Source organism: Cydia splendana, chromosome Z (genome assembly GCF_910591565.1).
Source record: "Cydia splendana chromosome Z, ilCydSple1.2, whole genome shotgun sequence".
NCBI lineage: Eukaryota > Metazoa > Arthropoda > Insecta > Lepidoptera > Tortricidae > Cydia > Cydia splendana.
In genome coordinates, this window is record NC_085987.1 from 41,364,703 (window position 1) to 41,388,115 (window position 23,413).

The 23,413-nt window shown below is 37.7% G+C and overlaps 1 protein-coding gene across 1 annotated transcript in view; it reads left to right on the forward strand.

Moving 5' to 3' along the window:
* LOC134804104 (uncharacterized) overlaps nucleotides 1-21,797 on the forward strand; it is a 450,088-nt gene extending 428,291 nt beyond the window's left edge. Inside the window, exon 5 of the mRNA XM_063777046.1 lies at nucleotides 21,728-21,797. The gene's annotated coding sequence lies outside the window, so the exon portion shown is untranslated. The remainder of the gene's footprint in view (nucleotides 1-21,727) is intronic.
* Nucleotides 21,798-23,413: the final 1,616 nt, after the last annotated feature.

Here is a 23,413-nt window from a genome sequence, read left to right on the forward strand (position 1 = left end):
CGAAGGCAGGTTTCAGGCGATCTATGGACACATTTACTTGTCGGCCGGGCAGCTGTAGTTTAAATACTTTGCCGTCTCGGCTTAAAACAGGATAAGGGCCCTCGTATGGTGGTTTAAGCGCTTTGTGTCCCGTATCGATGCGTAGGAATACGTTTTGGCACGTTCGTAGCTCTTTGTGCACAAAAACGTTTGTATTTTTACGTGAATACTCCGCTGCTTTGTACTGGCTGATCGTTCGTCGTAGGTTGTCAACATAGCCGTAGTCCATCGCTTGGTCGGTGGCAGTATTAGATACGTCGAAAAAGTCTGCTGGCAACCTTATGCTACAGCCGTACATTAATTGTGCTGCGCTGACGCCTGTGTCGCTTCTAGTAGCCGCTCGCAGTCCCAGTAGTACGGTGGGTAAAACATCGAGCCACTTGTTATGTTGCCTAGCGAGGCTTGCTGTGATAGCTGTTTTCATCGATCTGTGCCATCTCTCGATAATTCCATTTGACATAGGGTGGTAAGGAGTGGTCCTGTACTTTTCGATGCCAAGTAGTTTAGCCAGCGACGAGAAAAGCTGGCTCTCGAACTGACGCCCTTGGTCGGTAGTGATGGTGGACGGGCAGCCGAATCTTGTGATCCATTTTTCGTATATTTCTTTTGCTACCACTTCCGCCGTTATGCTACGCAGTGGTATTGCTTCAGGCCAACGGGTTTTTCTGTCGATGATGGTGAGTAGGTATTGATGCCCGCGGTGTGATGGTGGTAGGGGTCCGACCAGGTCCGCATGAATATTCATCATTCGCTCGGCTGGTTGAAACGTACCATAGTCGCTGCTTGTATGACGCTGGACTTTGGATTGCTGGCACGGTATACAGGCTCTCGTCCACGTTGAAATATCGGAGTTCATATTGGGCCAAAAGTATTTCTCCGTCATCATCTTTCGCGTAGTCCTCACACCAGGGTGGCTGAGGTTGTGCACGGCGTTGAAAGCTACGCGTCGAAAGCTCGCAGGAAGGTATGGTCTTGCATTTGATGTTGACGTTTCGCAGATTATTTTGCAGTTAGTGCCTGGTAGTGCAATTTTCTTAAATTGCAAGTTATTTTGCGTCATTAGTTTCGGTATATCGCTGTCCTTTTCTTGCGCTGCTGGCAACTGCTTATAGTCGATAGCTGAGGGGCAGGTTATAGCTTCAATCCGCGATAGCGAATCTGCGACGAGATTGTCTTGCCCACTGATGTGCCGTATATCGTCGGTGAACTCGCTGATAAATAGTAGCTGGCGAGTACGTCGCGGAGTTTCGTTGTTCGACGTAGTCTTCTTTAGTGCAAATGTAAGCGGCTTGTGGTCAGTGAAGATGATCAATGAGCGGCCTTCAAACATTTTCCTGAAGTATTTGACTGACATATAAATTGACAACAACTCGCGGTCAAACGTCGAGTACTTCTGCTGGGCGCTGGAGAACTTCTTTGAAAAATAGCCCAGTGGCTGCCATTTGTTGTTGACGTACTGGTTTAGGACCGATCCCGCGCACAGGTCGGATGCGTCACACATTAGCGCCAGAGGTGCGTCGTGCGACGGATGTGCTAACAGGGCGGCGTCTCGCAGGCTGTTTTTACACTTTTCGAATGCGTCGGTTGCTTCGTTTGTCCAGATAATTTGAGTTTTGTCTTTTTTCTTGCAATTATGGAGATAAGCGTTCAATGGTATTTGAATGGCCGCCGCGTTAGGAATGGCATCTCTGTAGAAATTGACGATTCCGAGAAACCTTCGTAGCTCTTCAATGGTGTTTGGCTTGGGAAAGTTAGTGATAGCTGCAACCTTATCTTCGGGTGGCTTGATTCCTTGTTGCGACACGGTGTAGCCCAGAAACTTGACTTCTGTGACGCCTAATACGCATTTTGATGGGTTTATTGTTATGCCGTAGTCGTTTAATCTTCCCAGTACTGCGCGTAAGTGTTCAGTGTGTTCACCCTCATCTCGGGAACTAATGATGACGTCATCGATAAATGGGTAGCAACAATCGATGCCTTGAAGTACTTGATGGATGAATCGTTGGAATGTCTGGCCCGCGTTTCTTAATCCCGGGCACATTTTGGGGAACTCAAAAAGCCCAAACGGAGTTACTATGGCGGTCTTCTCTATATGCTTGCTATATACAGGAAGTTGTTGATATGCCCTATTGAGGTCGAGCGTGGAGAATATCTTCTTTCCATTTAATTGATACGTGAAGTCTTTTAGCCGTGGCACAGGGTAGCGATCTGGTATCGTAATGGCATTTAAACGTCGATAATCTCCGCATACTCTCAAATCGCCATTCTTTTTAGGGACAACGTGTAACGGGCTGGCCCATGGGCTCTTGCTTGGTCGGCATAAGCCCTGCTCCATCATGACTTCAAATTCTTTCTTGACAGCAGCGTAACGATGTGGTGGAATTGGCCGCGCCTTACAGTGTAGCGGTGGACCCGTCGTTTCAATATAGTGTTCGACGGAGTGCTTCGGTCCTTCTTTCATCGACGATAGACGCGTAATGTCAGGGTAATCTGCTAAAATGTCGTGGTACTTCTGTTGGATGTCAATACTTCTTATAGACGGTTCTTGGTACTTGCAGACTGGAGTTCTGACGGAGAGACTTGTTTGTTTGTCGATGAGGGTTCGGTCGGCGACATCCACGAGTATTTTGTGATGATTTAAGAAATCTGCGCCGATGATGGGTCTTGATACCGCGGCGATTATAAATTTCCAGCGATACGGCCGTCGTAGGTTTAAATCTAGCTCCATAGTTTTCTCTCCGTATGTAGGTATAACTGTGTTGTTCGCTGCGTACAAATTGAACGTTGTCGGCTGCATTTGTACGTTTCTTCTTTTAGGTATCACGCTGATGTTGGCGCCAGTGTCGATGAGGAACGAGAGTTTGGATTTCTTATCGGTAATAAATATACGGTATGACTTGTTGAGGGCGCTGGATCCCGTCTCGTCCAACGCTGGTTTTAGTTTCCCGCTGTTGTAGTTGACTGTTGATTAAATGTACACGGTTGAGTACATCTATATGCATCCTGGCCGAATTTTTGATGAAAGTAGCAGTACGACGAATCGAACGGTGTTACGCTGCGGTGTGAGCGGAAGCCGCGCCTCCGAGATACGGAACGGCTATGGTCGCGGCGCCCGCGCCAGTTGCGCTGAGGCGAGCGACCGCGCCGGTCGTGCGCCTGCGTTGCGATGAGCTGCGTAATGGCTTCAGTTAATCTGTCTATTTTATCTTCTAACATGCGATGTTTTGAAGCTGATGATGTAGATGGCGCTGAATAAGGTTGAGCGGCGGCGAAAACTTCTTGTTGTGGTGCAGGTACAGGTTGGGATTGAGAGTGAGTATTGAGCTGAATAGCGGACACTTCGTGACGTGATTGCTGTTCCATCATTTTATCCGCCATCAAAGCTATTTCTTGTAAGCTTGCCTTCTCGCTGAGTGCTAGCACAGAGCTGACGCTGCTAGGAAGCTGCATCAACCACTTGCTGCGAAGCGTTGCTTCTGACAGATGATCGCCGGATAGGTTTTGCATTCTTCTCAGTAATTGTGATGGTTTTAAATCGCCTAGCTCTAGACCGGCTAAAACGCGCTGCACATTTCTTTGCTCTGATTCTTCGTAGACATCTATTAATCTTTGCTTGATGGCTTGATATTTGTTGCTTTCTGGCGGGTGAATCAATAGGTCGTAGATCTCGTCGATATCTTGACGTTCTAGTTGTCCCAGGACTAGCTCGTACATAGCTTGATCCCCTTTCTTCTGTGAGTTCATAATAGCTTCGAAATGTGTAAACCAAGCTCGAAGCTTGTCGCGCCAAATAGGTGGGATACGCAGTCCAACTGATACTCCTGATATTTCATTTCCGCTGATAATTGGAATGATGGTTGGTGCCGAATGTGCTGTTGCCGCAGGTGCTGGTACTGCTGGTGTCGCTGGAGCTGTTACCGGGGCTGGTGGCTGTTGCTTGTCGTTTTCACCCATTCTGATCTTCTTAACGCTGTAGTCGGTGGTCACCACTGTTGAGGTGAGAGCTTCTGTGGCTTGTGAATGAAAGCAGTTTCAGGGTTGTAATGAATCTTTATTTAGAAAATCGTCTTCCTTTTATACAAGTTTGCAGGCATGAGACGAACATAGTAGACACATAAGAAAGAAAGAGATAGAATGTTACTGCGCTGGAAAAGGGTAGTTTAAATTATCGCTATTCAGGTTTACCTTACGCTAAAAATAACAAACAGTTACATGAGAGAGACAGAGACAAAATATTGGTATAACTAAATGGGTAGTTAGGAATTATGCAATTTAGGTTTACCCTACACTAAAATTATGATTTTTGTAGAAAGAGACAAAACATAAATAAATGCAAAAATATATGAAAAGGGTATTTGGGAACGAGCAGATTTCGGTTTACCCAAAACTTAAAACGTCACTCGCGTGTAGATGTTTATGCGGCCACAGTTATTATATGTACGTATCGCTTGGAGAGTCGAGGTTCGAGGTGAATGATTACACACACTGCTCGCACAGAGTACTAATCGCAAAAATAGTATGAATTAATGAATGAGTGAATGTGACTTAAGCGTACGATATTAAAAGCCTATAAAAAAACCTTCAAGAAACTTATTGCAGTTGGCGGTTCAACTTGATATCGGTACGAAATACGGAACCCTAAAAAGAATATTAATTTCAAAATCTCGCTGTCATTACATGATTTTGTTGTTGTGTGCGGTGCCCATACCTTTACATTCAATTGTTGAGGATATGTTCTGGAATAGACGTAGTAGGTTAGGCTCCATATCACCTATTTCTTATTTATTGCATTGCTTTCATTGCATTTTTTATTTATTTATTGGCTCGCCACCGAATCGTTAACTACTGCCACTTGTTTAGCTTCAGCATAGACAAGAGAAAGTATCAAGAAAAAAAAAGAGAAAGATAATATCTATTAGATATGAGCGCCGCGCTGGCGCGCCGCCGCCGCCGACAAAATTTTCGCGCCACCGCCGCCGACGCTGCGCTATTGGCGTGGCATCGGCGTGACCTTGTTAGATACTACTACTATCAGAATCAGATAATAGATATTTAACCGAGTTTAGATCATTAACGGCGCTACTCAGAATAGGTTATAGGCATTCAAAAGGTCCATATAATCCTAAAATATCAATGATAAATGCAAACCACTGTTCAAATTTCAAAGCTTTGCTCTCTCGCAGCGTCGCAGCTCAATCTTTGGCCCTGTTTGGAACTCAACTTTCGGCCTCGCTTTTTAAAACGCTTGGTCATTGGTCCTTGTCCGATCTTAGCTGCATTGCAGCTCAGCCGTTGGCCTCGCACGAATTCATTTCTAATGAACTTCAGTTCAGACAAATGTAAAGTATTTCATCATTATTTCATAACAAATCATAGGTAGGACAAACAACACGGCAGTGGCTGGGAAAAGTCAATATAGTTTTTTTTTATTAAGTACGACCTAACTTATAAAGAAATCTTTTTGTGTTTTATTTGTATTTCAAAGTTTTTATACTGCCTAAAATGTAGCGTTTTAAAGTGTCTTTTTTATATCAAGTAATATTTAAACATACCGTTGGTAACCGTTAGGTTGGTAAGAAATGGTTGCCAAATGACATGATGGTAATTTAATTACGGCAATAATTTAGAAAACGCGTAATATGTTTTGGATAGCCTAGTAAATACTCAGAAGGCTTTAATGTAGAGTTTCTATTACACAGCCACGTTCTCATGCAGTATCAAAAATTTTGCTACGCCGATTTCACGCCGATCACGCCGCCGCCGCCGGTGAAATAATCATCGGACGCCGCCGCCGATGTTGTCTACGAAAATAATAGTATTTTTGGTACCAAAACTGATGTATGGAGTGAGCACTCTATGTAGTTTTTTCTCTATGGTTAAATGCACATAATGATTATTTTTAGATATAATTTTAATTTATTTTTTTGTTCGGTAAATAAAACTAAAATATGATATGAAAAGTTTTCTTGATTTCTATTTAAAATTAATTGTTTTTATATGAAGTACCATCTCTTAAAATATCGGTAGCTAATTTGTTAGCACCTTATATAAAAACAATAAATTCCCGATCAATCTAATATGCACAGCATTTGCAACGCCAACGTCATGGAAATGTCATCGTTAATGTCAAATTTCTATGAAAATATGACGTTTATATTTTAATAACACTCCCTCACTTTGTTCTGTTCTAATTGGTGCAGAATTAGCTTAGAGTAGACAGACTCTAATATCTAACAAGGTCACGCCGATGCCACGCCGATAGCACAGCGTCGGCGGCGGCGGCACGAAAATTTTGGCGGCGACGGCGGCGCGCCGGCGCGGCGCTCATATTTCATATGGAAATGTTTTCTAAGATTAATTATTTTCATTAATTCATTCATTCATTTGGATTTAATTCGTAATGTTTCTTGGTTAGTATTTTCCTTGCGTGTCGTTTCACTCGGTAGCAAAGTTTGTTTAAAGGATGACTCACGTTAGACCGAGCCGTGTCCGGGCCGGAGCTTCCGGAGCTTACTTTTCTATGACATGACAGGCGATCACGTGATGCTTTTCATAGAAAACGTTGCGCCGGGAGCGCCGGCCCGGACACGGCCCGGTCTAACGTGAGTCATCCTTTAACCTCGTGCCTTGAAACGGTCGCAACGCTCAATTTTACAGTTTTCGGACCACTTGCTACGCTCGTGGTTAAATTATGAAATCTTTCGCTTGCACAGCGATCAATATTAGCATGAGGACTTAGAACAACTTTAACCTCTTGTAATAATTATTTGTTTTACAACCGCTAAGTTGTTGGTCTTTACTCTTTGATTACGTGCAGTGAATACCGGTATTAAATACTAAGACCATTACCGGTATTCTGAATACCTGTTATTATTGAGGTATTAATGAATACCGGTATTTGATTATGTCAAATAGTGTACAAATAGCGATAAAGACAAAAACGGAATGACAGCAATACCTCTAATTCAAATACAGGTTTAACATTTTAACCGGTATTCGTTTGGCAGTTTTTATACAGGTATTTAATAAAACCGGTTATACGGTCCCTGCCTTAAACATTACAGACACATTTATAAATTGTTATAATAATAAAAAAACACATAGATAATAAAAGAAAAATAGAAGTTTATCGTAATTCACTGACTTTTGGGACGATACCAGATACGTTACTGGGAATTTAGCCCTCAAAAGCACGAGCGCTTTTTCAACGCGCGTTACAAAAGGGGTTGAATCCGTTCACACGCTAAATTCGATTTAACGACCAACGCTTAAAGTCGAAAAAAAAAACAAGGCTTGATAAAAAGCGCCACCACCATCGTGTGAACAAATACACATGTTTCCATTTGTTTCATTCTAACGCGCTTTTTAACGCGCGTTGAAAAAGCGCTCGCGCAATGAGGGCTTACCCTCTTTGGAAAATTTACTGGGAACGGCACATCACTAGTTTCTTTACATTTCACGACTCTTCTCTTTTCGCACAGATGGCCTACCACCGTGAACACCGAAGTTCGCAAATTACGGGCATCTTTCTCTTTTACTCCTATAAAGGAGTAATTACAGTGACAGAGAAAGATGCTCGCAATTTGCGAACTTCGGTGTTTATGGTTTTCGGTGACGCCGAAATAATTTTTAGCTTGTAAGATTTTTACTATTGTACGTATGTTAGTTTGTAAGGTATGTATCTATGGGCCTTAGTCGCCTGATAATAAATGATATTTATTTTTATAATTTAATTTATGCTCCAGTGATAAGCGTCCTAGTTAAAAACTATAACAAACGGGCGTAGCGGATCCACGCGATCCTGAGGCAGTGGCGGATTTGCTCTAAGGCCGAGTAGGCCCGGGCCTAGGGTGGCAGTCTATATGATGGGTGCTGAGAAAGGGGCGTCTAGTGCTTGCTACAGGGCCTGGGGCCTAGGACGGCAAATACTGTAAATCCCCCACTGCCCTGAGGGCCTACCCCAAACCACTTTCGACATTTTGTCTCTCTGTCGCACTTGTAAATTCGTACGTAAGTGTGACAGAGAGGCAACACGTCGAACTTGGTTCGCGGTAGACCCTCTGGTTCTGTCACCATATCTGTCTCTCTATCTCTCTCACTCATACCCGTGTTCTTGACAGACGTTACGGCGGACCACATTCCTGACGATCCACCATGTTCGTGGTCCAGTGCGCCTATTAGCAACAGCTTTTAGAACAACTAAATTAAGTGCCTAAGGTTGTGTGAAGCGTTTTACAGAAGAGAATAAAACTATATCCATCCCTTTTCAGGCCATAATACTAGTACAGCGAAAATACAGTATGATTCTCTATAACTATGCACGAATAAGAAAAGATCCTGGCCAAACTATATATTCAATGTTATCCTAATATCCCACATACATATGACTTATGGTCAGCCTAATTAGAAAGAGATGCAACGGCCCACCTTGACTTCTCATGTGGACACACTTTTTGGCTAATGTACTCTGTCCGGTTTACTCTCTAGGTCCGTGACTCCGCCTGGTACTCTCTTCCGAGATTCGCGTATGACACGGGCCTACGTCATCATGCTGTTTACAGGTTCTCAAACTTTAAAATGTGGGAGAATTTTAACCAACGGGGAAAATTATTTTAACGGCATTAATTTTAAGTTATTAATGTAGAAACATAGTATAATAAAACAAATCTAATGTATTAAATTAAACTTTATTTATCTATGCAAGACAATCGTTTGAAAAACTAATTCACAGTAACACATTAATTACCAAGCTTACGACGTCAAAAGTTTGGAAAACACTGCGACTGCTGACACTAAGCGAGAAGGAAATAACAATTAACACGCGTTCGACAAGGATGACGGTCAGGGCATGAAGCATAGAAGGTAGGATCGTATAGAAGTGGTATACGCGTGCCTCCGTGAGGGACAAAACATACGCAAATGCGACACTGTGATTGGTCGAATTTATTTGTTGCCCACCATTATCCATACAAAAAAAAAGGTGGGGAACAAAAAATATGTGAGACTGTGATAAGGACAAACAATAATAGCGCTTTCTCTGCTACTCCTACTGAAAGATACGTAAGACTATCCCGTTCTGTCAGTTATCCCCACCACTCATGCCCAATCCAGTTATACTAGAATGAATCTAGTAAGTAGCATGAAGTAATCTCGATTATCTAGATCCGAATTGTCAAATGTGAGGGCGCTATCCTGTGTTGCCAGTAGTGTAAACAGAATTACCCGAACGTCTGAAATTTATTTCGTGAATCGGAAGATATTGCTAACGAATAGTTAAAAATGACGTGTTATTGTAAAATTTAAGATAAAATACATATAAATGAAAATTATAAAATTATAAAGAAATATTTTAACCTTCGAGCAACACCGGCTTCCGACACATCGGAAGGGAGGGGCCCAAGCGATATCTCACCGTACAAATCTTTCTGCCATTTTCGCGGGGGGAAAGGTGCACACAGTCGCACTTCTCACACACTTACATACAAAATCCAATCTGTAATGACCATGGTATAATAATATACTCCGCCTGGTACTCTATTCCGAGATTCGCGTATGACCTAACTGACACGGGCCTACGTCATCATGCTGTTTACAGGTTCTCAAACTTTGAAATGTGGGAGAATTTTAACCAACGGTGAAAATTATTATAACGGCATTAATTTTAAGTTATTCATGTAGAAACATAGTAAAATAAAACAAATCTAATGTATTAAATTAAACTTTATTTATCTATACATGACAAACGTTTGAAAAACTAATTCACAGTTACACATTAATTACCAAGCTTACGACGTGAAAAGTTTGGAAAACATTGCGACTGCTGACACTAAGCGAGAGGGAAATAACAATTAACACGCGTTCGACAAGGATGACGGTCAGGACATGAAGTTATCTAGATCCGAATTGTCAAATGTGACAGCGCTATCCTGTGTTGCCAGTAATGTAAACAGAATTACCCGAACGTCTGAAATTTCTTTCGTGAATCGGAAGATATTGCTAACGAATAATTAAAAATGACGTGTTATTGTAAAATTTAAGATAAAATACATATAAATGAAAATTATAAACTTATAAAGAAATATTTTAACTTATTAACCATAGGTATAATGTACCCATGTAACATGTTATGTTGAAATAAAGTGGCAATGTTATTGTGACGTAGGCCCGTGTCACTCTGGGAAGAGAAGACCATGTTTTATTAGACCATGATCACAGAATTAGTACATTGTAGGAGAGGACGGAAAAGCGCTAAAAGATGGACGACACGTTAGTGGAGGCCCTCTAATAATACGAGTCCATCTTTAGCGTTTCCGGCCGAGGCATTACATAGTGCTTTTCACGACTACTGCGAGGAAATAAGAAAACATTTGCATAACTATAAGTACTATCCCGCGATTTCTCTGGTAGCAAATTACTAGCCACTGCCTGTGCTGTCTCTTGAATTTCGGTAGGCGTCAGCGTAAGAATATCATTTTCTTCACTAACTCATTTTTATAGCGAGCGTAGATACGTGTTTCTTGTATTTTTTAATCAAACACAATTTACACTATCCAATTCAGTAAGTATTTTCAGATCCCGCCATTTTTACTTTTTTTATCACTTTTAAGAGGCGTTTTTCTGGTATTTGCTTCAAACCGACTCTAAACTTACAAGCGTTTTTGTTAAAAAAAACACAAACAGCTTCAAAAGTAAAAAACGCCTTAAGCGTGAACTGAATGGATAATTGTTAAAAAAAATGAAATGAATGGTTTTGACATTTCTTTTTTTTTTAACAAGAAATTGGTCCTATAAATAACCTAATTTTATTTTTGAAGGAAAAAGTTGCGCCAAAAAAGACCTTTTATTGATTTTTATGTTTTAAATGATACTCATTGCTGTAGCGAACTGTCATCAATGACAGATGATGATAACAATGAAACATTGTAGTAGTGGTGGTTCAGGTGCTACAGCTATTGCCTACTTTCCAGCTTGGTTTTAGATCATCTATTGCCACATTTCCGAACAGTGGCGTGAAAAATTAATAGTACTACTGTACAGAAAGGAAACTTCCTACAAAAACGAAGTTTGACAGCGGTTCAGGGTCGAATCATGCTGTCTCTATCTAATATATGGCACTATCCCTTTCGGCAATTTAGGGTTGTCAAAATTCAAGTGATTATCTTATCTGTGGTCGTGCTCGCAAAAGGAAGTCAAGTGGTGCCAACCCTAATAATTGCTCGGAGCAATGCTGAGCCGAACGGAGCCGAGTTCGACCGAAGTCAGGAGTTTCGCACCCCTGCCATGATCGTACACTAAACAAAAGTGGTTACAGTGACAGCTGGCTTAGACGTAATCATTATTGTTTAGCCCCCTCCAGACTATGCGCGTGAATCGCGGGCGAAGCCGCGAACGCAAGTGTGGAGTCGATTTTCGCAGACTACGCCAAGAAAGGTACGCTCGGCTAGTATGGCGGAATGGAAATAATTAGTAATAGCTGAAATTTTCGGTGTATGGGACAGATAATAAATCTAGTGATTACGTCGACACATAATCCAAATAAATGTATTACATTTAGGTATTTAAAAAAAAAATTAAAAATATAAAAAATCACAGAAAGTTTGTAAAAAATATTAATAACATTTTTTAAATTTATACTCATAGAGAAATATTTGCTTTATGACATTAAGCATGAATCACACAAAAAATAATTCTGTATCCTACATTTAAAGTAAGTAACCTACGGTTATTATTAAATTCAGTATATTTCCGTCCTCAAAAATGGTAATAGGCTATTTTTTCTCTCATTATTTCCAAATTACAATAAGTACAAGCGTTGCAATTTAATCGTACACTAAATAATACCGTATGGTAGGTTTTATGGGGTTGTGCATTAATTGCCTGGTTAAAAATGGTAATAGATCAATATCATATGGGATTTTTATTATGAGTTCTCTTTCGTCGAATACTGTTAAAACCGGCTTGAAATATGATTCGTAACACAAAAAACCATCAAAAACGTTATCGTTGCTTTAAAGTTGCCGCGCGAGCCAGCGAGCTAACGCGATTGGTCGTTGCATGGAGCGGGGTGACGGAACGATGAAACTTCCATCGCCCCGAGCGCGAATATTTAAAAAAGTATTTAGTATATTTACTATTTACTCGGTCAAAACATATGTACCAGTGAACGTAAAAAATATGGGAGACTAGATTCGAACTAATTATCAGCTTTAATCTGGGCAAGAGTGCTGTAAATAAGAAAGTTAATTTTACGTAATTGCAGGCTTTCCGTCTTTGCGTGCGCGTTAAATTTAATACAATAATAGGCCAATTATATAGGGCTATTATACTGACACACACCCAATTTGATAGCAGAAAAAGACGCGAAATTAAAATTTTCTTAGGGAAATCAAATCTTCGCGCCTATAAATTTAAACCATTTAGAATTTCAATAGCGGTCATTTAAGTACCACCCCTCACCACTAAAATGTAATTATCAAAAACGACAGTTGCTAATGTTCCCCAAAGTAAGCATTTCTAGTTATTGCTGCAATACAGTGGTACCGGGCACCTTGCGACGCAAGGCCGAGCAGGAAAAGCAAACCTTAAAATATTTGCACTAATTAATTGAGTTAGGATTTTGTTAGTACTCTTTAATTGAATAGCAAAAAATATAAGTTATGTATTAGAAATACCGTTTTTATTCGATTTTTAATTAAGTAATTATTGTTAAACTTATTTTTACCGTGTGGTGTCGGTTAAAATTTCACTAGTAACATCATTTGGCGACTAGGGCAATAAAAGTCGACACCATAACCAACAAATTAACAAACAACAAAAATTTGCAGTAATATTCCAAAACTCGACTGAACGCAAGCGCACCGAAGAGTGTCGCTCCCCTGACGCGACTCAGTGTCATAAAACGTAAGGCCGTGGTATTAACGACAGCGGATAGCTGAGCGGCGAGCGGTGACTGCAGGCGGCAATAAGGTGTTCAGTTAATGTTTTTATAATTTGAAATGACTTCGTTTCCATGTAGAAATAACCAAACAGCCTTTAGAAGCATTTAATATTTTATTTGTGGCCGTATAAATTATGTTTTATTGGTAAATTAACTACAATTATTCATATTTGTGGATAAAACAATATACATACTATAATTAATACTAAATTAACATTAAATAAATACATTATTTATGACATAAAAATACATTGCGCGTATTTAACTACTTAGCACTGTTTAATTACGATACTTGCAAGCAAGTAGTAAAGTATATGGCTCCATCCTATCCTGTACCACGATATAGAAGCGATAACATTTTTGCGACAGTTTTGTATAGATAATGGATTTGTCGCTAGAAAATTACGATATCGAGATAAAAGTCTCTGAGCGCTATTGAAACGTTAAATGCTTTTTACTTATACATGTTTTAAATTTGCCGCGCTTTTTCTAGTCAAGCTGAATGTGTTTCACTATAGAATAGTAATCGAATTGGTTCAGATTTAACGTTTAATGCATATAAATAACATAATTTTGGACTAAGTACATTATACATACCTACATGACATCAGGCTATGGTTTGGCGCACCGTGACCCTGAACGGCGCGGTAATGTGTTACGGCTGTTAAGTGAAGTCCAGACGGGATGATCAAATCGACCGATTTGATCAGAAATGAAATTGGGGTCAATCTCCAAATTAAGCAACAATTAAACAACTGTACCCATATTTGGAACCTCAGAATAATATACCCGGCCGGATACCGGATAGTAACTTTGCTTGATTTCAGAGTGAACAAATTGGATTTAAGAAACAGTCACGGTCATATTGTACATTACTCGTTTATTATTTCAAAACAATTTAAACATCCACTCACTTGCACGCGTAGGTACCTACTCATTTCGAACATAGAAATGAGTCCGCGCCAACGTTCACCACGAAACAGGTTAAAACCTGCACAATGCGCACCTAAAAACCGAAATGTAGGTATTGTTAAATTTAGTTTGTAGTTAATTAGTTTTTTGGTGTAAGTGTATGAACCAAGGTCTGAAATAAATGATTTTTTATTTTTTTTATTGTTCCGCCGGCCGAAGATTCGGCGGTCGGATACCGAATATTTGGCCGACGGTCAGGCCGAATATCCGGTATCCGACCAAACAACTATCCATTGCATTTCTAATTGAGAGTGGCAACACTATCGTAGGTCGTATTGCCCTTTTCTAGCATATACGTCCCTCGCTCCTACACTCCCACCACACAGGCAGGTTGCTTTGTCAGTTATACAAGGCAAATTTTCAAGTCATTGGCTTGCTGTTTTTCCATCTGGAAGGTCGTGAAGCTAAACTGCTGGTGAGTTTTTGAATTTGTACCTCAGTTTAGCTGACTATGACTATATTGAAATAGTTATTTATTTTACAAGGGGGCAAAGTTGTTGTTTAACCGCTCGTGCTAATATTGATACTTGAGCAAGTAAAACATTCGAAACATGGAATCTTGAGCGTTGCGAGGGTTTCAAAGCACGAGGGTTAAACAAAATTTGCTCCAAGTGAAACACAAAATGTTTCACCACACCAACCCAAAGCAAATATTAAATGTAAAAATATCATACAAAATCAAATACAAATGAATTTTATTAAATATTTATGATTTAAAAGTCAATTCTACCAGCAAACATAAGAAAACAACTCAAAATTTGCATTTGATTCCTTTGCCTCACTTGTGAATAAAATGAAACTTTGCTCTCAGTTTTTGAAGTGCAAAGTAAGCCTTTCCGAGCTGGTGTGAAATAAATAATTAAATTTTTCACGCCACTGTTCGGAAATGTGGCAATAGCTAGTAGTAATAGTAGTGGTAAGTGGATGTGGTAATAGTAGTAGCTGTAGCACCTGAACCACCACTACTACAATGTTTCATTATTATCATCATCTGTCATTGGTGACAGTTCGCTACAGCAATGAGTATAATTTAAAACATAAAAATCAATAAAAGGTCTTTTTTGGCGCAACTTTTTCCTTCAAAAATAAATTTAGGTTATTTATAGGACCAATTTCTTGTTTAAAAAAAAAACGAAATGTCAAACTATTCATTCATTCAGTCAGTTCATTCGATTCACGCTTAAGGCGTTTTTTACTTTTGTAGCTGTTTGTGGTTTTTTAGCAAAAACGCTTCTAAGTTTAGAGTCGGTTTGAAGCAAACAACATAAAAACGCCTCTTAAATGTGATAAAAAAGAAAAAAGGCGGGATCGGAAAATTCTCACTGAATTGGATAGTACTATAAAATATAAGAAACACGTACCTATCTACGCTCGCTATAAAAATGAGTTCTTCTAGTGAAGAAAATGATATTCTTACGCTGACGCCTACCGAAATTCAAGAGACAGCACAGGCAGTGGCTAGTAATTTGCTACCAGAGAAATCGCGGGCTAGTACTTATAGTTATCCAAATGTTTCCTTATTTCCTCGCAGTAGTCGTGAAAAGCACTATGTAATGCCTCGGCCGGAAACGCTAAAGATGGAGTCGTATTATTCGAGGGCCTCCACCAACGTGTCGGGCCTCAAACTCACTCGTCCATCTTTTAGCGGTTTTCCGTCCTCTCCTACAATGTACTATAGTTGACTGTTCACTGTGAAGTTGACACTTCGCTGTGACAGAATGTGAAAGTGTCACCAAAACTGTCAAATGACTACGATAATAAGTATTCCTTTTATAATGTCACTCCATACCATGCCATTCTGAAATTAAATAAGAACGATAGATAGTCATGCGCAATTTTTATTTTTGTAGTGGGTCATAATTGACGTATATAATTACGAATATAATTTGAACATCAACCAATAATATTGGAAATGATATCAGTTATTTTTAATCAGCTATCATTCACGCGCGCGAGACGCCCGCGCACGTTCGAATTGGCCTGTCACTTGTAGCAACTTGTAGGTAAGTACATACTTACCTACATACTATCCACGCGTCCTTGGCACGAACTCCCGCCACCGCTCGCATTGAAACTGTCCCCGCGCGCCGCAAGGAAATGTAATCCTTAGCATTAGCGCAAAGAGTTCAAATTTGGTAGTTTCATTTAGAGAAATTTGTTAAAATGCACATACATATTTATTACATTGACCATATTTTTGTGTGATTATGTATTGAATATCACTTTGAACGTTATCAGAACAAAGTCTGCAAGAAATTATATCTATAACCATTTTTTCTAGCATGTTTAAGGCGTAAATATATATACAAGTGATACAAATAATATTGATGTCGGATTCTCGGATAAATAGCTTAATGAGGTAGTTTTATGGTAATTCAATCAAAGACCTAATTATTACTTTTTTTTTATATCAAGTTACGACGTATATCCGTGAGGCCCCGCCATTTATTGAATTAGTTATTTTCCGTGTTAATATTTTGACTGATTCCATTGTCGACTCATTATAAATATTATTTTCGTCACGTTTACGAACTAAAAATACTATTAGGTCATTACCTATGAAATTGGCGTTTTGTTCGGAGAATTTCAACGAAACACGAATTTCCATACAATTAATTTTGCGGATATTTTTTTGATGGCTAATTCAAACCAAACAAAATTTTTCCAGTAATTTTTGACACCTTTAAGGTATTATCAAACTGCACAACGGGACTTAATCGCGTATTTAAGTTTTAAGATTTACCTCCGACGTTTCGAGGACGGCGTTGTCCCCGTGGTCTCGGAGAAGACTGGCTCAAGTTGACATCAACATCTTCTAGCCGCGCGAGTTTTTCGAACTACCCGCACTTGGTCTTGTTTATCAGTTTGAACGTTTTGCGCACTAGGGATGTCACTCTGTCGACACACAACACTAACGATATTCGATTTATCGACTGTCGATATTCGTTTCCGCTTACATTTACTAAAAACCTTTAAGGTATGTTTTCAATATCTCCATTTCTTGAAAATTGGTACCATTAGAAAAATATAAGTAATTTTAATACTCGAACCGACAGCACATGAAAAGACCTATTTTCAAGGCTTAATTCTGAACACTTAACAATAAAAAATAACAATTAATTGCTGTCAAGCAGTTTGGCGAAATCATATTGTAGTTTTATTGTAATTGTGTATGTACTTTTGTAAAAAAAAAACTAGAATCAGACTTATATCTATGAACAAAAACGCCAATTTCATAGGTAAGGACCTAATATTACTATTTTTAACAAACAAGAACGGCTCTTTTTTTTAACTATTTTTTTTTACCTACTTCCGGACAGAAAGTTTGTTGGATTCGGAAATAAAGTATCTTAAAATGATCTAAAGAACAGGAATAAAAAAAAAATTGCCTATTACTAATTAATGTTTAACGTAACCGTATCTTTACTGGAGTAGACAGCGAAATCGACTCCACACTCGCGTTCGCGGCTTCGCCCGCGATTCACGCGCATAGTCTGGAGGGGGCTTTTGGCCCAGGCCTATAACCGCGAAAATCGAAGTTCGCACATTGCGGGCATTTTTCTCTGTCACTCTAATTACGCCTTCATTGGAGTAAAAGAGAAAGATCCCCGCAATTTGCGAATTTCGGTTTTCTCGGTAGCGCCTCTGGACTGTCTCATTTCAAACATAGACAGAGAAAATCATACTGTCTTTGTCTTACGCTAGTACTAGCACCCAAAAGAAAGGGATGAGTATAGTTTGGTTACCTGGTTCTTACTGACTGACAGGTTGTGTTTGCCAGACTATATTCTCTAAGCATGCGCATGCAAGTATCTTTAATTTGGTAAAGCAATTTTGGCAATAACAATGGAATAAAAAGTATACTTATCCCTATGTTTGGGCTATCATAAGAAAAAAAATAAAAATAAAAATAAACAAAAACAAAAACAAAACCAAAATAAAATAACTTAATATAATTTCTTTTTTTAAAAAAAAGGGAACCACCTTCAAAAAACCAACCCACTGAAAAGCACAAAATAATTTTTATATGGCACCTCTATATGTGTCCAGTCCAAAGAATATAATACTCACTAGGAGAAGAACGATAACTCCATACAAAAAAATGTCCCTTTCAAAAGTTCGTTTATACTACTAGCGCTCTGGTAGGATACCATTGTAATTAGAATTGACAACTCGTTTAGCCTAGCGGGTATTGGCAGTAATCCAGTTCAGGAAGCTAATGGTCCTGGGTTCGAATCCCGGAGAGGGAATTTCTTTTTGTATTTTTTTCTTTTTTGTTGGGGTCAGGTTTTTAAGAGCCCATCAACATGCACACTAGCGCCACTACTGAATACATTAAACTAGTTTTTATGTTACTGGATTCGTCAATCTACCCGTCCAAAGTTAAAACGGCCGTTTTTGTTTTGAGCACATAGATCGACGAATCCAGCAACTTAAGGCGCTCTTATACTCGAGTTTTACGTTTTCAAGGGGGTGAAGCAGACGCGTGGTAGAGCGGGCAGGCGGGCGCCCCGCGCGGCGCACCGCACCATTCCCGCGCAGCACGTCTACGTCCTTATTCTGACGACATCGGTATTCTGAATTGTCAGTTCCGGGATTTTTTCCGGCAATTAATATTGAATAAGATTTATTAGCAAATTCGAATTTTGATGAACTTAATGAAATTAAAAATGGTAGGTAAGACGGTGAGTGTAAATAATTATTAATTATATATACAATATAAGTGTATACCGCGACAAACTGAGAATCTAATCAAATGATACCAAATTATTATGAGACAAATAATAGTTCTTACTAATAGACATTAAAAATGTAATAGAGCTAGACCAAGAAAAGTCTGCAACGATTTTGATTGCACACGCAGTGCAAGTGTTATTTTAAACGTCAAACTTCTATGAAATTATGTATAACACTTGCACTGCCTATGCTATCAAAATCGTTGCAGACTTGGTCTAACTCTAGCAGTCAATTTCGGGCAAGTAGGTAGTGAAAATAAGGAAGAATACTAGCAAAGCTAAGATAATTTAGCTATCTTCACAAAAAGAATTATAACAATTTATAACTCTAACTGTAATTACTTACTATTTTTCTAATTTTGAATTGACGAGTAAAAGTCAAGCATTTAAAGATTGTAATGACAAAAAACACTTCTACTTCGACATTCGAGTTAGTTAATAGCTCAAGAAAATAAAAAAAATCTGCGGAAATAATTCGTATAATTTTGAAAATTGGCACAGTTATACCTTGTGGTGTCCAGATAACCATACTTAATGTCCTCGAGCTTAGCGGGTGTGCTGAGGGTGTAGGGGGGAGGGGGGTGAAGGTACCTTTTTCATATTTTTGCTCATATCTCGAATATCTGTACGAATCGCATAGGTACAAAACAATAACAAAAGTTTTAACATAAAATTTCCTACAAATTTGGATCTTTTTATTTTTACGTTACGATCAATACTTTAGGGTTGTTAAAGTTAACAAAGAGATAAAAAGTTGATTTAAGAAAACGTTTCGTCGTTTCAAATATTGATCCTAGAGAAAAGTGTTATGTTTTTCGTAGAAAATTGTATGCCGATTATTTATTTACAAGAACATTAAGAACTTATTTTGCTATGAGCCTTATTTTACGAATCACTTACGAAAACCTAAAAATAGGGACCTGGAAATTGATTCTAATTAACTTACCCCCTTTAATACCTCTTTAAATATTGATCGTAGCGCAAAAGTGTAAAGAACCTTTTTTGTGGACAATTTTATGTTCAATATTTATGTATAATATTTTTTTGCAACGGGCCACCGTTTACGAGTTATTTACGAAAAACTAAAAAAAAAGTGACCTGTGAACTGATTGTAATTAACTTTCTTCCTTTAATATCGTTTTAAAATTGATCTTAGAGAAAAAAAGTTCAAGATGTTTTTGGAGAAAATTTTATGTAAATTATTTATTAATTAAAACCTATTTTGCTATGGGACACCGTTTACGAGTTATTTACAAAAAAACTAAAAAGGGACTTTAAAGTTGATTATAATTAACTTACCCGCTGCTTTGTCTTTTTTAATATTGATCCTAGCGAAAAGTTCTACATGTTTAGTAGGAAATTTTATGTTTATTATTTATGTATAAGATGCAATGAGTCATACTTTTCAAATTATTAACGAAAACATACAAACAATGAACCTTAGAATTTATTATAATTAACTTTCCTTCTTTATTATCTTTTTGAATATTGATCCCTGCGAAAAGTGTACTGAATCTTTTTGGTACAAAATTTTGTGTAGATTATTAACGTTTTATAACATTTTTTGATATTGGCCACCGTTTACGAGTTATTTACGAAAATCTAAAAAAGGGGACCTTAGAATTGATTATAATTGAATTTCCCGCGTTAATATCTCTTTGAATATTGATCCTAGCAAAAAATTGTACTAAATCTTTCTTGTAGGCAATTTTATGCAGATTACTTATGTAATAGAATATTTTTTGCTATGCGCCACCGTTTAAGAGTTATTTACGAAAAACTAAAAAAAGGGTCTTTTAATATCAAATATCTCACTTCCGGTCAAGAATTCGATCAAGCAACCAGCAAATTCGGATTCAGCGGGGTCTAATTAGGTTAAAAAACCCGGTTGCCAAAAAGTAATACGATTTGCCAATTGAAATCGATTTTATGAAAAATATGACCAGTCTAAAATATTTGAATCCTGTATATCTATGTTTAAAAATTATTCAATTTGATTAATTTTATAGCCTTTTAAAATATGTTTACACAATTTATCAATCGTGACTGAATTCCGGATTGGTTAGATGGGTGTGTGCCTTTGCTGCCCAACTTGCTATAAAATGACAATATGACGGACGAATGTCTGAAATGTCACCGTATTTAAGAATTATTTTGCTTTTCTTCGCAAGTATGTTGAAAAACATTGTGTGTATAACATATTTGCATATTTATACTGTGATTACCCATTTTATGAAACGTCCGCTAAACTAGCATAGGTCCGACGCTGACAGTGGTCACGGGCGTACTGGCGTGAGGAATGGGCGCAAGGTATTGCCGCGTAGGATGTAATTTAGTAGGCAAAATGTTGAATTCATCAAATGATGAATGAAAAAATTAACGTATCGATAAAAGGACAAGCAATAATGAAGATTTACTTAAAAGCTATCGACTGAAGTAAGTTTCATATACATTTTCGTCGTAGTACTTCTAACATAAGGAAATAAAGACAGTGTTAGGCATGTTTTCAACTTAAGATTCTATCGAGAAAATAATGAGCCGTCGTGTTTCTGACAAGCAATAACGTAGTTCAAGGACTGAAGTTATACATACTAGAAAATAATGCATGAAATCCTTGTAAAAGTCTGTAAATATGGTGACAAAAAAGCGCATTTTACTACACACCGCGCCTTAAATACTAGTTTGATGTATTCAAAAGGTACTTAAATACACAATACAGTCCGTAGCGGCCCCTTTTTTAAATTTAAATAATCACGATTATTTAGCAGTGGCGCTAGTGTGCACGTTGTTGGGCTCTTAAATTAGCATATCACATATAAATAAAAAAATACGTTAAAAGATAATGATTAGGTACTATATTTAGAAATTCGTCAAATATAAAAGGTAACAAAAAGTTACGTATTAAGATATAAATATTTTCATTCCTATTAGCATTACTGTATATATGTTAGGAGTAATACATATGAATACATACATTGATATGGCAAATGGTTACAAGTTGTTATTACATCTATCCGGTTATCGGACATTTTCTGCTTCACAGCTCCGCGCGGCGTTCTTGATCACCGGGAAACTAGCCTGGATATGCGGCAGATACGTGCCCTTTGAGCTTTTTCCAAGAAATCATATGACGGCCCAGGATTATAATATATTATTATCTCACGCTCAAGCCATCAATTAGATTGATTCAATTTCTAAAACAAAATAGTCACAAATTAAACAATATAATCTAACTTCCTAATTACTAACGTCGCTAATTCCTAGGGTCTTAAATTTACCAGCTCAAACAATGTGAAGTTTTACATCTATGATGAATTTTGATTATAATTTCGGACGCGATATAACGTCCGCGGGTTTACGGGGATAGTAAGATTAAATTATTATATTTGAATTTGGTAATTTAGTACGCTCATTTTTATTTAAATATTAATATATTTCTTACCTTGAAATTATCGCTGTTTCTGGTTTCCACACACACATTAGGGCTTTTCATAATCCGGATAAGAATTGTTGATAAAGTCGCCATTGCTGGATACAGCAAGGAAGGAAGAGAGACAACGGTTTAATTTTAACTAAGCCTGTCTGTGCGAAGACGCATTTAGATATGTTGCTCGTACATATGAATAGTTTTTATTTTAAAAATTAATAGGAACCTAAATAAATATATTTCAAGTGAATAAATCGTTTTATATGAAAACTGATATGATATTTTTGCGTTAAATTACTTTACTGACAGCATTGACATTACAGACTTTTGTAATGACCTATGTTCTTACCGGCCAGACCCAAATCAAGGCCTATCAAAGAGGCCTATTGACAAAGTTTTTTTTTATTTTATTAAGGAGGGTAGAGGCACGTCTATCCTTCGTAGATTTTATGAACATAGACAAAGACAAACTGAAATATAATAGATAACAATTTACATATATCAAAATATAAATAATAATTTACATATGACTACTTCATAAAATACAAATCAAAATATATTTGATAAAATAATTTCATTTGTTCCTAGAAATCGTATAGACAAAGCCAGTTCTAGCAATGTTGCTGTAGTAAAATATTTTTATGTTAATTACTGGCAATCTCGTCTGGGAACGGACAACACATATACAATTTTGAAGGGTCACATCGTTTCAAGGAAGTCAATAGGCCTACATACTCGTATTTTTTTTCTGATTGGCAGCAAAGAATGTTTTTGTTGGTTTGGCACGGCCTTCAAAAACTAAATAATTACCTGGATGATTATTAATTTTCTTATTTTTAGGTATTAATTACTTTTTGGCAGAAATTTGCTTTACGACGGGATAGGGACTAGACACGTACAGAGGTGCCATATAAAAATTATTTTGTGCTTTTCAGTGGGTTGGTTTTTTGAAGGCGGTTCCCTTTTTTTTAAAAAAGAAATTATATTAAGTTATTTTTTTTTGGTTTTGTTTTTTTTTTTTTTTTTTTTTTTTTACTTTTTACTGAGTTTTTAGTGATAGGTACTTCATTTATTTTAGGTTTTGGGCTAAAATACAAGTTTGTTAGTCTCCATTTAGTTTTAGTGTAATTTAGTATTAAGTTATTTTGTTTTAGTTTTCTTTTTGTTTATTTTTAATTAATGTATTAATTTTATTTTATTTATTATTTTTTATTGATAGGTACTTCATTTATTTTAGGTATTGGGCTAAAATACTAGTTGGCTATCTTCTCCATTTAATTTTGGGCTAGTAACTAGAACTAC